The sequence below is a fragment of the Lemur catta genome, chromosome 2 (genome assembly GCF_020740605.2).
Source record: "Lemur catta isolate mLemCat1 chromosome 2, mLemCat1.pri, whole genome shotgun sequence".
Lineage (NCBI taxonomy): Eukaryota > Metazoa > Chordata > Mammalia > Primates > Lemuridae > Lemur > Lemur catta.
The window spans coordinates 13,373,944-13,384,791 of NC_059129.1; the positions used below are offsets into that span (position 1 = coordinate 13,373,944).

General features: G+C 39.7%; 1 long non-coding RNA gene across 1 annotated transcript; it reads right to left on the reverse strand.

Annotated features, from left to right (window-relative positions):
- Positions 1 to 1,431: 1,431 nt before the first annotated feature.
- On the reverse strand, positions 1,432 to 6,880 carry LOC123632448. Its single transcript, XR_006733371.1, has 3 exons — positions 6,789 to 6,880; positions 4,226 to 4,357; positions 1,432 to 1,444 (listed from the first exon to the last, which is right to left on the reverse strand). It is a non-coding gene; the product is annotated as an uncharacterized LOC123632448 (long non-coding RNA).
- Between the last annotated feature and the right edge of the window lie 3,968 nt (positions 6,881 to 10,848).

Consider the following 10,848-nt stretch of genomic DNA (forward strand, 5'->3'; position numbering starts at 1 on the left):
TTTTAGTTAGTTGCTTTTCAAATGCAAGAAAACAAATATGAAAATAAGAAGCTTATTTCAATGAAATTGCTACTCAAAATGTTTTCAAAGATTGAAATAAAAAACATCATCTTTGCCTAATATCTCTCCCATTGATAGACACTATTCATCTTAGAAAATTGCATCACTTCAAATAGCTGTATTCTCATCAGAGATAAAACAGAAAAAACAAGCATCCTATCAACATACGCTTCTGTCCTCCGATTATCAAGGAAAATACACAGATGGCTTTAAAAAAGTCTTTTTTTTTTTTTTTTTTCCTCTCTCAGGTTTGAGCCACTTCCAGCCACTCTTTCCAATTCTGGAGAAGGAACATTCAGAGTGCCAATGGATTGGCCACTCAGAGGCCTCCAATGTCCTCCTGCTGCCCAGAAGGCTCTCCTTCCTGGGATCCAGTGTGGGGCTCCTGCAACGTGGTGCAAGAAATTAAACACACTGGGGCACAATGTTACCTTGGCAACGCAGTCTCGGGAGGATCTGGATACCTCAAACTCCCTGCAAAACAAGCCTTTTCATCCCCAGGATGAGCATGTTACCACCTACTGTAAAGGTGACAATGTGCATCAAGCACCCAGCTCACAGGTGGGAACACACATAGAGCACCTAGAATGCAGCACACGGTTCCAGATGCATTAGACAGGCATTTAATTCTCTCCTTTGCCATCGAAGTGTGACCTTATCTTCTATTTGCTCATCACAATGACTCTTCTGATCTGAAATCAAACTTCTCAATGCCCCCATGGCTATAATCACTGAAATGATCCCCCCACTTGAGGGCCTACTATGTGCCAGGAAGCCACCCTGGATCCCCAAACATAAGGCACCACTTGATCTTCACAGTATAGGAAGAATGTACAGGATTCATTACCCATATTTTACATCAAGGTCATTCCACTCATTCTCCACTGGCATTAATGGGTCTTTTCACTTAACCCTCTACACGTGTTTTCAACCTCTTGTATGACACATATTTTGCCTGGCAATCTCTGGGCTCTTGTCTAAGCCTTAAGCTTCTTGGTAGGCCCAGGGAGTGTCCTGATCGTTCTCCCATTTCCCCAAGAGCCAGATCATGCCACAGTACTCCCTCCCTCCACACTGCAGACTCATGTCATCACTGCCTCCTATACGTTCTGCACAAAGCTAAACTCATCCTATTCCCCCCACTCCTGTGATCTCTTCCTCCACCTACTCTCTTATCTCAATCAATGGTAACTCTCCATGTTGTCATTCACGCTTCACCGGAGAAAGAGTACAATTTTCCAGAAGTAAGAAGTCAACCAGGCATAAGAAGTCATTTTATTTACTCCTAATTAAATTAGAACCCACATGAAATACCAATGATGAGAAACGATTACAAACAATATAGAAGCCTGAAAATCTTACCTTGATATTGTGGATGATATATCTAGGAGAGCAAGAAAAAAAATTAAATCTGATATCAAAACATAATAAGAAATATTTATGGTTTCTAATAGAACAGTAATCCAATGAAACTCTTACAATCATTTAGTTCAACATTATAAATTCATCATATTGGGTCTGAAGAAGCAATACCCCCAAATATGGCACTTTGCATGCTGAATGCTTTGAATCAAAGGAAACTCTAAGGCCTCCAATGCAAACCTTAGAGCCAAGGTCTCTGATCTTCTCCTGCCCCCCTGTATGTTTGATCTTCTTTCTTTCTGGAATCGCTAGCAGGGGCTTTCTCTGAAGTTTCCTTATCTGATTAAAGGAAATTCTACCAGAAGAAATATAACTGCTTTGAAATTCCAGTAAACACAGCCTAACCTCTAGTCAGGTAAACCTCACACTCAATGCCTATGTTCTTCAGTTTCTTTTACCCAGGACAGGATGCTTAGCTTTCATCAACAAATTACAAGACATTTGAAAAGACAAAAAGAAAAGCACAATTTCATTAGAAAAAGCAAGAGTTGGAATCACACTCAGATATGGCAAAGATGATGGAATTATCAGACTGAAAATTTAAAACCACTAGGATTTGTATAGTAAAGGCTCAAATGGAAAAAGTGACAGTGCACAGGAACAGATACCAATGCAAGCAGAGAGATGGAAACTCTAAGAATCCAAAGGAAATACTCAAAATAAAAACATCATAATAGAAATGAGGAATGCCACAGCTAAGGAGGGAATCACTGAGCTTAAAGAAATGTGAGTAGAAAGTTCAAATGGTAAAATGAAAAGAGAAAAAGGGTACAGTTCAGAAAATCAAAGACCAGTGGAACAATTACAAAAGATATAACCTATACATAATGGGTAGACCACAAGGAGAAGAAAGAAAGAGAAAAAAATATTTAAAGCAATAATGACTCACAATTTTCCAACATTAGTGATGGACTCCAAACCACAGATACAAGCAGCTCAGAGCAGGATAAAAAAAAAATCCTAGATATATACTAGTTGAACTACAGAAAATTAAAGATAAAGAAAAAAACTTGGAAGAAGCAAGAAAGGAAAATAAAAACGTCTTACCTTCAGAGTAACAAAGATAAGAATTATATCAGACTTCTCTTTAGAAACCATGCCATCAAAAAGAAAATGAAATAAAAAAAAGTGATAAAAGGAAAGAACCACCAAATTAGAATTCTGTAGCCTGCAAAATTATTCTTCAAAAGTGAAGGAAAAATAAAAACTTTCTCAGATAAACATGAATTTAGGGAAGTTGTCTCCAGGAGACCTGCCTGGCAAAAGCTTTTAAAAGAGCGTCTTCAGAGAGAAGGAAAATAATGTAGGTCAGCAATGTGGACCTACATAGAAAAGGGAAGAGCAATAGAGAAGGAATAAATGCAGGTAAAAGTTTTCTTATTTTTAATTGATCTAATAAGAAACCATTGGATCAAAATAATAGTAGCAAAAAAAGAAAAAAGAACAACAATATATTTGGTGATAAATGATTACAAGATTATAAGGAATGAGAGGAGGTTGAAAATAGCCTGCTACAAAATACACTTCCTCAGACATGGTATAGTGTTATTTGCAATAGAACATGGAATACTTTAAATGCCTATTTCAAACTCAAGGACAACATCTAAAAAGAGCAAAAAAATACAAAAGCATAATAAGTACAATTGATATGTGAAGAAGAAAAGAAGTCCTACAAATTTCTCCCTTAAAGCCAGAGAAACAAAGAAACAAAAGAAGAACAGAGGACGAAAGAAATGAAACAACAAGTAAACAAATATAAAACAGTAACAAATATGGTAGATAATACTCCAACCATATTAATAATCACTTTAAACATAAATGATCTAAATATACTAATTCAAGGCAGCGACTAAGAGAGTAGATAATAAAACATAACCCAACAATATAATGTCTACAAGAAATCCACTTTAAATATAAAGACACGCATATATTTAAAGGAAAAGGATGGAGAAAAATATACAGTGGTAGTACTAATCAAATGAAAGCTGGAGCAGCTATTTTAATTTCACCCAAAACACATTACAGAGCAAGGAAATGTATCGGGGGTCCAAAGGGGTCATTAATGATGAAGGGGTCAGTTCTCCAAGAACACATGACAGTCCTTAATGTGTACGCACCAAACAACAGAAATCACAATGCGTAGAGCAAAACCTGATGGAACTAGGAGAAACAGAAGAATCCACTATCACAGCAGGAAATTCTAGCACCCTTCTCTTAGTCATTGGCAGATTCAGCAGGCAGAAAATGAGTAAGGATATAGTTGAACTGAACAGCACCATCAATCAGCTTGATCTACTGACATCTATAAAAACATTTCACCCTACAACAGCAGAATACGCATTCTTCTAAAGCTCAGGTCGAATAATCAAGATAGATCACATTCAGGCTATAAAACACACCCTCATGAATTTAAAATAATAGTAATGATAGGACATTTGCTCTCAGGCCACAAAATTAATCTAGAAATCAATAACAGAAAGATAGCTGGGGAACTATAAAATATTTGAAGATTAAACAATACATTTCTAAAGGACTCATGGGTCAAAGAATTGTCTCAACATAAATTTTTAAATCTTTCAATATAAATGCTAATAAAATAAGAGGTAATAAAATTTGTGGGATGCAGTGAGGACAGTACTATGAATGAAATTTATAGCACTGAATGCAAATAAAACTTCCAGTGACTGTAAAAGTTTCTGGTTATTTATAAGCATACCTATATGGTGTATGTTAGTATACTCACAGGAAAAATAATACTCCAGAAGAAAATGGCCAATGTAATAGTTCCCAAGTATACAGCAATAATAATAATCTTCCAAGGAATTCCAAAAAAGTCAGGCCCAAGATGAACATAATCAGGCAGAATGTGGACTAGCTGCAATAATAATATTGGGAATAATGAGATGCCTCAATGACATTTACAACACATCAGTCACGAAGACTCATCCTGAGATACCCAAACCCATCCTCCAATAGGAAACTACACCTTCAGATATCTCCAGGGGATTCCACTGCCTCAAGGAAGTTTGGAAGTTTCCAGTTTCATGTGTTTTGCATGTCTGATAGTATTGTTAGACATTGTGAATTTGGGTGGTTTTTTATTTTGTACTTTTTGGCCTATACTAATTATCTCCTCCCCCTCCCACAACTTATTTATTTTTTAAACTGACATAGAAAATTGTATATATTTATCCTGTACAACATGACGTTTTGAAGTATACATACAGTGTGGAATGGTAATCTAGCTAACTGACAAGTACATTACTGCACATAGTTACTGGGTGTCTTTTTCTTTTCTTTTTTTTTTTCTTTTGACGCAGAGTCTCACTCTGTTGCCCCGAGTAGAGTGCAATGGCATCAGCCTAGCTCACAGCAACCTCAAACTCCTGGGCTCAAGCGATCATCTTGCCTCAGCCTCCTGAGTAGCTGGGACTACAGGTGTGCACCACCAAGCCTGGCTAATTTTTCTATTTTTAGTAGAGATGGGATCTCACTCTTGCTCAGGCTGGCTGGGTGTCTTAAAGTACACTGCAGTTTCTACTTCACCAGGGGCCCTGCCCTCCCTTGTGTCAAATGTTGTGCAAGAATCCCTTGGAATCATACTTTTCTCTCAGATTATGTGGATCTTTAGCATTTAAAGATAAGTCAAAAAACACAATAAAGAGATGACTTTATTCAGAAACAAATATCAAATTTTAGTGCTTAAAAATAACCAAGGTGACACAAATAGTGTGGGGTTTCTTTAAAATTCTTGACGTTAATTCTATTAGACTCTTATGTGAATGAAGACAAAGACTTCCACTACAAAAGTTCAGACTGATTCTGCTAACTGTCCTAGGGATTCCTCTGGATTTAATTCTATGTTCTTCAAAATTCAACATCTTAATTCTAAATGTTTCCTTTAAGACAGTGAATTAAACGCAGATAATCATTCAGCAGGTTTGACTCAGTATTTACTGAATCAGGAATGAAAAGGAAGGAATTACTGATCCAGCAACAACGTGAGTGATTTCAGACCCACTCTGCTGAGCAGGATGAGGCAGACACAGAAGAGTGGATTTGGCACCATCTGTATACATGAAATTCTAAACTAAGCCCAATTCCCCTATGATAAGAACAGAGACTGACTGGGAAGAGGTTGAGGTTACTTTTTGGGGTGACATAACATTGTAGATCTTGAAAGGGCTTTGGGTTTTGCTGGTATATGTACTTTCCCAAGTTAGTGACTTACGCTTACAATTTGTAGATTTTGCACTACATAAGTTTGTTGAAAAAAGAAATCTGTAAAGAAATACTGAAAATTCTAGTTACTAACAGTCATGCTAAACTATTTAGCAGGAAGTCTATTGATATCTGTGATTCAATTGGAAATACATCCAAAGTAAGATTGAAGGATGGATGGATAGATGGATGGAAGGATGGACAGACACGTGTTTTAATCATGCTTAGCGAAATGTTAACAAATCAATGCTGTATGTTTGAACATTTTCATAATAAAATGTGGTGGTAATTATCAAAATCACCCGTTTCACATCAGTGATTTTTCTTTTGAACAAGAGTTACAAAATAATTATTATTTATGTTCTATATGTTTGAACAATTTTAGGTACAATCCCAATTATATTAATATTTTTCCCCACTCAATTCATCATTGAGTTGCAAAATGCAAGGATATGCCGGGGAATCTCACAGAGGTGCTTCTTTCTGGGTTTTTATTTTAAGGGCAAAGTCCAAATGGGAAATATATGCTTCATATCTCTTTCTTAGGTAAAGGAAAAATACATTGTTGTAGCTACAAAGGAATTTTACTCAGCAATGAAAAGGAATAAGCTATTAATATTTTTTAAAATGTGTGTAAATCTCAAAATAATTCTGCTGACTCAACAGAAGCCAGAACAACAATACAACCCATCCTGCATGATTGTTACATGAAATGCTATAAAATCAGCAGGTCTCAGGGAGGATGGCAGGATGGAGGAAGAAGAAGGACAGATGGATTAAAAAGAAGCAGGAGAAACCTCTGAGACTGATGGGTGTATTTAGTATCTTGAATCTTGAATGTGGTGATGGTTTAATTGCTGTATACGTTTTGTAAAATCAACAAATTGTATCCTGTTAATAAAAGATGCTGTTTACTATACATAATTTGGCCACAGTTATACTGTAGAGAAAAAAGCTGATACAGAAACTGTTACTTCCTGTTTTCCAGACAAATAACATTGCAAATATTTTTTGAAAGTTAATGGAATTTTATTTATAAGTTTATGAGCCAATTAAAATTGAGAAATAAATAAATATAAACTTACTATGGGTGAGAAGCCTTGTTCTTCTTTGAAACATTCATGAGCTGTATGGGTGAAATTCTTTGGAAAATACTCAAAAATATTCACGGGCTGTATAGAAGAATGGGAAAATGATAAAAAAAAAACTATTAAAGATATAAATGAAAATAATATATACAGATTTGCTTATAAGTAGAAATTACTGAGAGAGATGTTCAGTTACTATAATAACAACACCTGGGTTAATATTCCAACAAAAATTAAGTACACATTGTTGTTTACCCTATTTCTAAAAACATCAAAATTTTTTTTCAACGTTCGCTTTGATTCTGAACCAGGGCACTTAATGTCAGATTTCCGAAGTACATACAGATGTGCATAATACAGTGATCTTACAATTATGATTAAAACCAAGAGTATTGAAGTTAGTTAAAAACATAATACCAAATAACCAAGAGGAATCCACCTTCATATTTCATGGCATTGCACCTAAACCGATCAATCCCAACCTTGGAAATCAATATGTAAAAGAAGACAAATTTTCTGGAATGTATGGCCACCACAACAAAAGGCAAACAGATCATTTTACAAATCTAGATTGGTAAGTATTTTGGGAGAAAATAAATTCAACCTGTAATTCAGAGCAATCCACATACCAAGCTTCTGTTTTGTGCCAGTAAAACCTCTCTAGGAAGCAGCCTCTGAACCCTGTAACACGTTCCTCTCCAGCCTCGTGGCTGAGGTGAGTGCAGTGTGTGCTCCTGAGAAGCAGCACTGCCTGTGAGCAGCCACCGTCTGAAAGGCAGAGGGAGCTGTCAGCACGCTGGGGAAAGATATGCATCAAAGGCACAAAGGGACAAAGGCCATCTTGATACCAACTCATAAATCATCTGGTTCTGAGAACCAGCTGGACTGAGAACCAACTCAGTCATCGGCACTCTTGCAACATGTGACAACTGGCTGGACACAGAAATTAGTGGACTCCTATCTGGATTACATCCAACAGGACCAGTAAAAACTGAGGTTCTCATGGTCTGTGGCCATGAGCAAGGGGGGAGGTGGCAAATGCAAGACAGGATAATTTGTCCAAGTGGTGGAAGAATGAGGTAGGGGAAGAGTGCTTAACTGATCTATGAAAATGCAGCCAGGTAAAGGGAGAAAAAATTCCAATAAAGATTATCCAGATATGTCCTCCTTAGTAGACTCAAAAGAAGCAGAGTAAATTCTTTGCTTGGAGGTCTTCGTGGGGGATGATTCTGCCTCAGTGTGATGGGTGTTCCCATCACCAGACTTCACACATCCCTCGTTAAGTATGTGGTGCTGCCCATCACAACAAATCTTCTCATTTCCATCGGGTGTTCTCAGTCTCCGTCTCTCTCTGCCCCCACCATCCCCTGGGCATAGGGGTGTTATTTTATAATGGGAGAGTGAAAATTTTCAAACTAGAAACCTATCATTTCTTCATATTTGGACAATCCTAAAGACTGTAAAGGCCCTTTCTATTTCGGGTAAATCAACAATCTGCACATGACACATTTCAGAAAAGAAAGGACAGTAACTTCTTCACCTTCCAGTAATGTCACTGCTAGTGACTTCCCCATTTTAATCATCCCAGCACGGTGTAGCCATTTATTTTCACATCTGTTGGGCGTCTCAGGGCCCCCATCAAACTGGATTTCAAGAGCACAAAGAAGGAATGACTTAGAAGTCAACAAACCAGAGAGCACAAAGCACAAGTGACATTTCACTTTCAATAGACTAGTACTAACACCAATGATTCAGTAGGTCCCCCTGTTCCCAGGGCTGCCAAACTTCCAAATATGAATGATGGACTCACAGGCAAACGACTGGACATGGGACAGCACCGAAACTCGCAGGAGTTGAGGACGATCTCACACAGGGCTTCCAGGAGCCAAATGCCCATGAAGCCTATTAAGAAAGAGTTCCTTATATTTTCTAAAACAACTTTATTGAGATGTAGTCACATGCCATATAATTTCCACCAGTAAATCCTAAAATTCTGTGACATTTAGTGTATTTCCAAATCCTTTCTTTACGATAGTGCACAGTTACTATGTCCATGTTCCATGCCGTCACCCTTTCCTGTGTGTGGACCAGCCCACTGTGATGTGCACAGGTGTGAGCAGAGCGGCCAGGCTGCACAAGGCGCCCTGACTGAGGTCCTTGGTCTGCAGGGAAGAGGGAGCTCCCATGATAGCCACCCCCGCACCCCCCGCCCCCTCCGTGAAATGCTGTTATGTAAACTACAGTGGGACCCAACCCAATATAAAGGGAGAGACCATGGCCTGTCCAGTGTTTACTCACATTCCTGGATGGGTGACAGGGAGCGCTGAGCAGGAGGATCAAGAAGAATAGCCTCTTCGCCTCCATGTCGGGGTCCTCACAGGATGCCCTGAGGTCGCCAGGAAGAAGGTGGGTTGGGTCAGCAGGTGGGGAGGAGGACTTCTGGGGACAGGGCTGGGAACGGGGTCGGGGTCGCAATTGGAGAGGAGGGAAGGGGGGCGTTAGGCACCTGGGAAGAGGAGGAGAAGGGGGGGTCTGGGAAGTAGCGGGGTCAAACGAAGTCCTCGAGGAGTGGCAGGAGGGCTTAGCGATAGGTCAGGGTGTGAGCAAGTCAGCTGAGCGGCAGTACGCAAGGGGCAGATGAGTGGGACCCTCAGGTTAATTTGGGGCGGCACGGAGAGCTCAGCTTCCCCTCCAGCGTTACTCCTGTGTGGTCGTTGCTGTGGTAACGGACGCTGTGTACTCCGTGGGGACCAAGCCTCTGCCTTCGCCCCTGACGCTTCACAGTGGACGCCCCGCGCGACCCCTCCGCATGGTAAGGAGCCCCGTCTCCCGCCCAACAGGCGCTGTCCCCAGGACAGGTCCGCTCTGGAACCTTCACTGACCTTTTGATTTCTCATCCTTCCCATCCCAGCTCCCCTGTCCCAGCTTCTGGGCTTTCCCTTCTTTCTCAAACTCCTAAGGTTTCCCATGATAATGAATATTATCATTGCCACTATTATTATGTATACTGTTCTTTGCTGGAGCCCACAAAAGGAAATGTTAACGTTAATAGCTGTTGGTAACTTACAATTTTTATATTATTGATTATATCCCCATTTAATTACACAGATGCTCATACATAGCAGGTGCTCAATAAACACTTGAATCAATGCAAGCTCTGGAGCCACGTGCTTAGATTCCTTTTCTGGCTCCATCACTTATTAGCTGTGCAATCTGGGCAAGTTAATTAACCTCGTCATGCCTCTGTTTCCTTACCTATAAAAGAGATATAACACGAGTCCTTAACTCATTCGGTTGTCATAAGGAGTAAATGATTTGGGTTGTTAAATACTAGCTGTCATGATCATCCTTCAAAAAGTGTCATTTTTCAGAGCCACAGATGAGGCCACAGTGCCGCCTGGTGGCCATACAGTGTAAGTTCACATGCACACCTGCCCTCTGGGGCCAAGGCTGGGTAGGTAAAGGCAGGAACTTCACCTGCATCCGCCTTCCCAGTACCCACACACAGACTTCCGTATCCTCCTCTTCACTCCTCCTCAAGTGGGGTCCAGGATGCTTGACACAGCTGGGTGATCCACAGGGCGGAAGAAAGAGGGGTGGGAAAGATTTTTAAAATATAATAATATGATTTTTAAAAAACTAACATTATCCTACAGCACTGATTTCTCTTGTATATTTAAGAAGTTGAGATTTTTTTCCCCTAAAACATGGTAATATAATAGGAAATAGGATGCAGAATTTGCACAAATGTTAAAGACAAAGTCTGAGGCTGCCAAGAGATTTCATGCTGGGCCAAGCTCCCAGAGTTCTGGGAGGACAAAGCATTCACCCTCCTCTCTCAGCAGAGGCAGTGAGCTAAGAGCCCTTGGGCAACATCTGAACCTTGCGTATTTAACACAGGTTGTTCAGATCTTTATAGTCTGGGCTTGTGACACAGGCAGGTCTCTGGCTTCCTATGACCTTTGCCCTCTACACCAAGGGAAAATGTAACTCTCCAAGGCAAGAGACTTGAGGGCCTGAGTTTCCCAAGCCCTGGCATCTGCCCAGAACAAGAAAA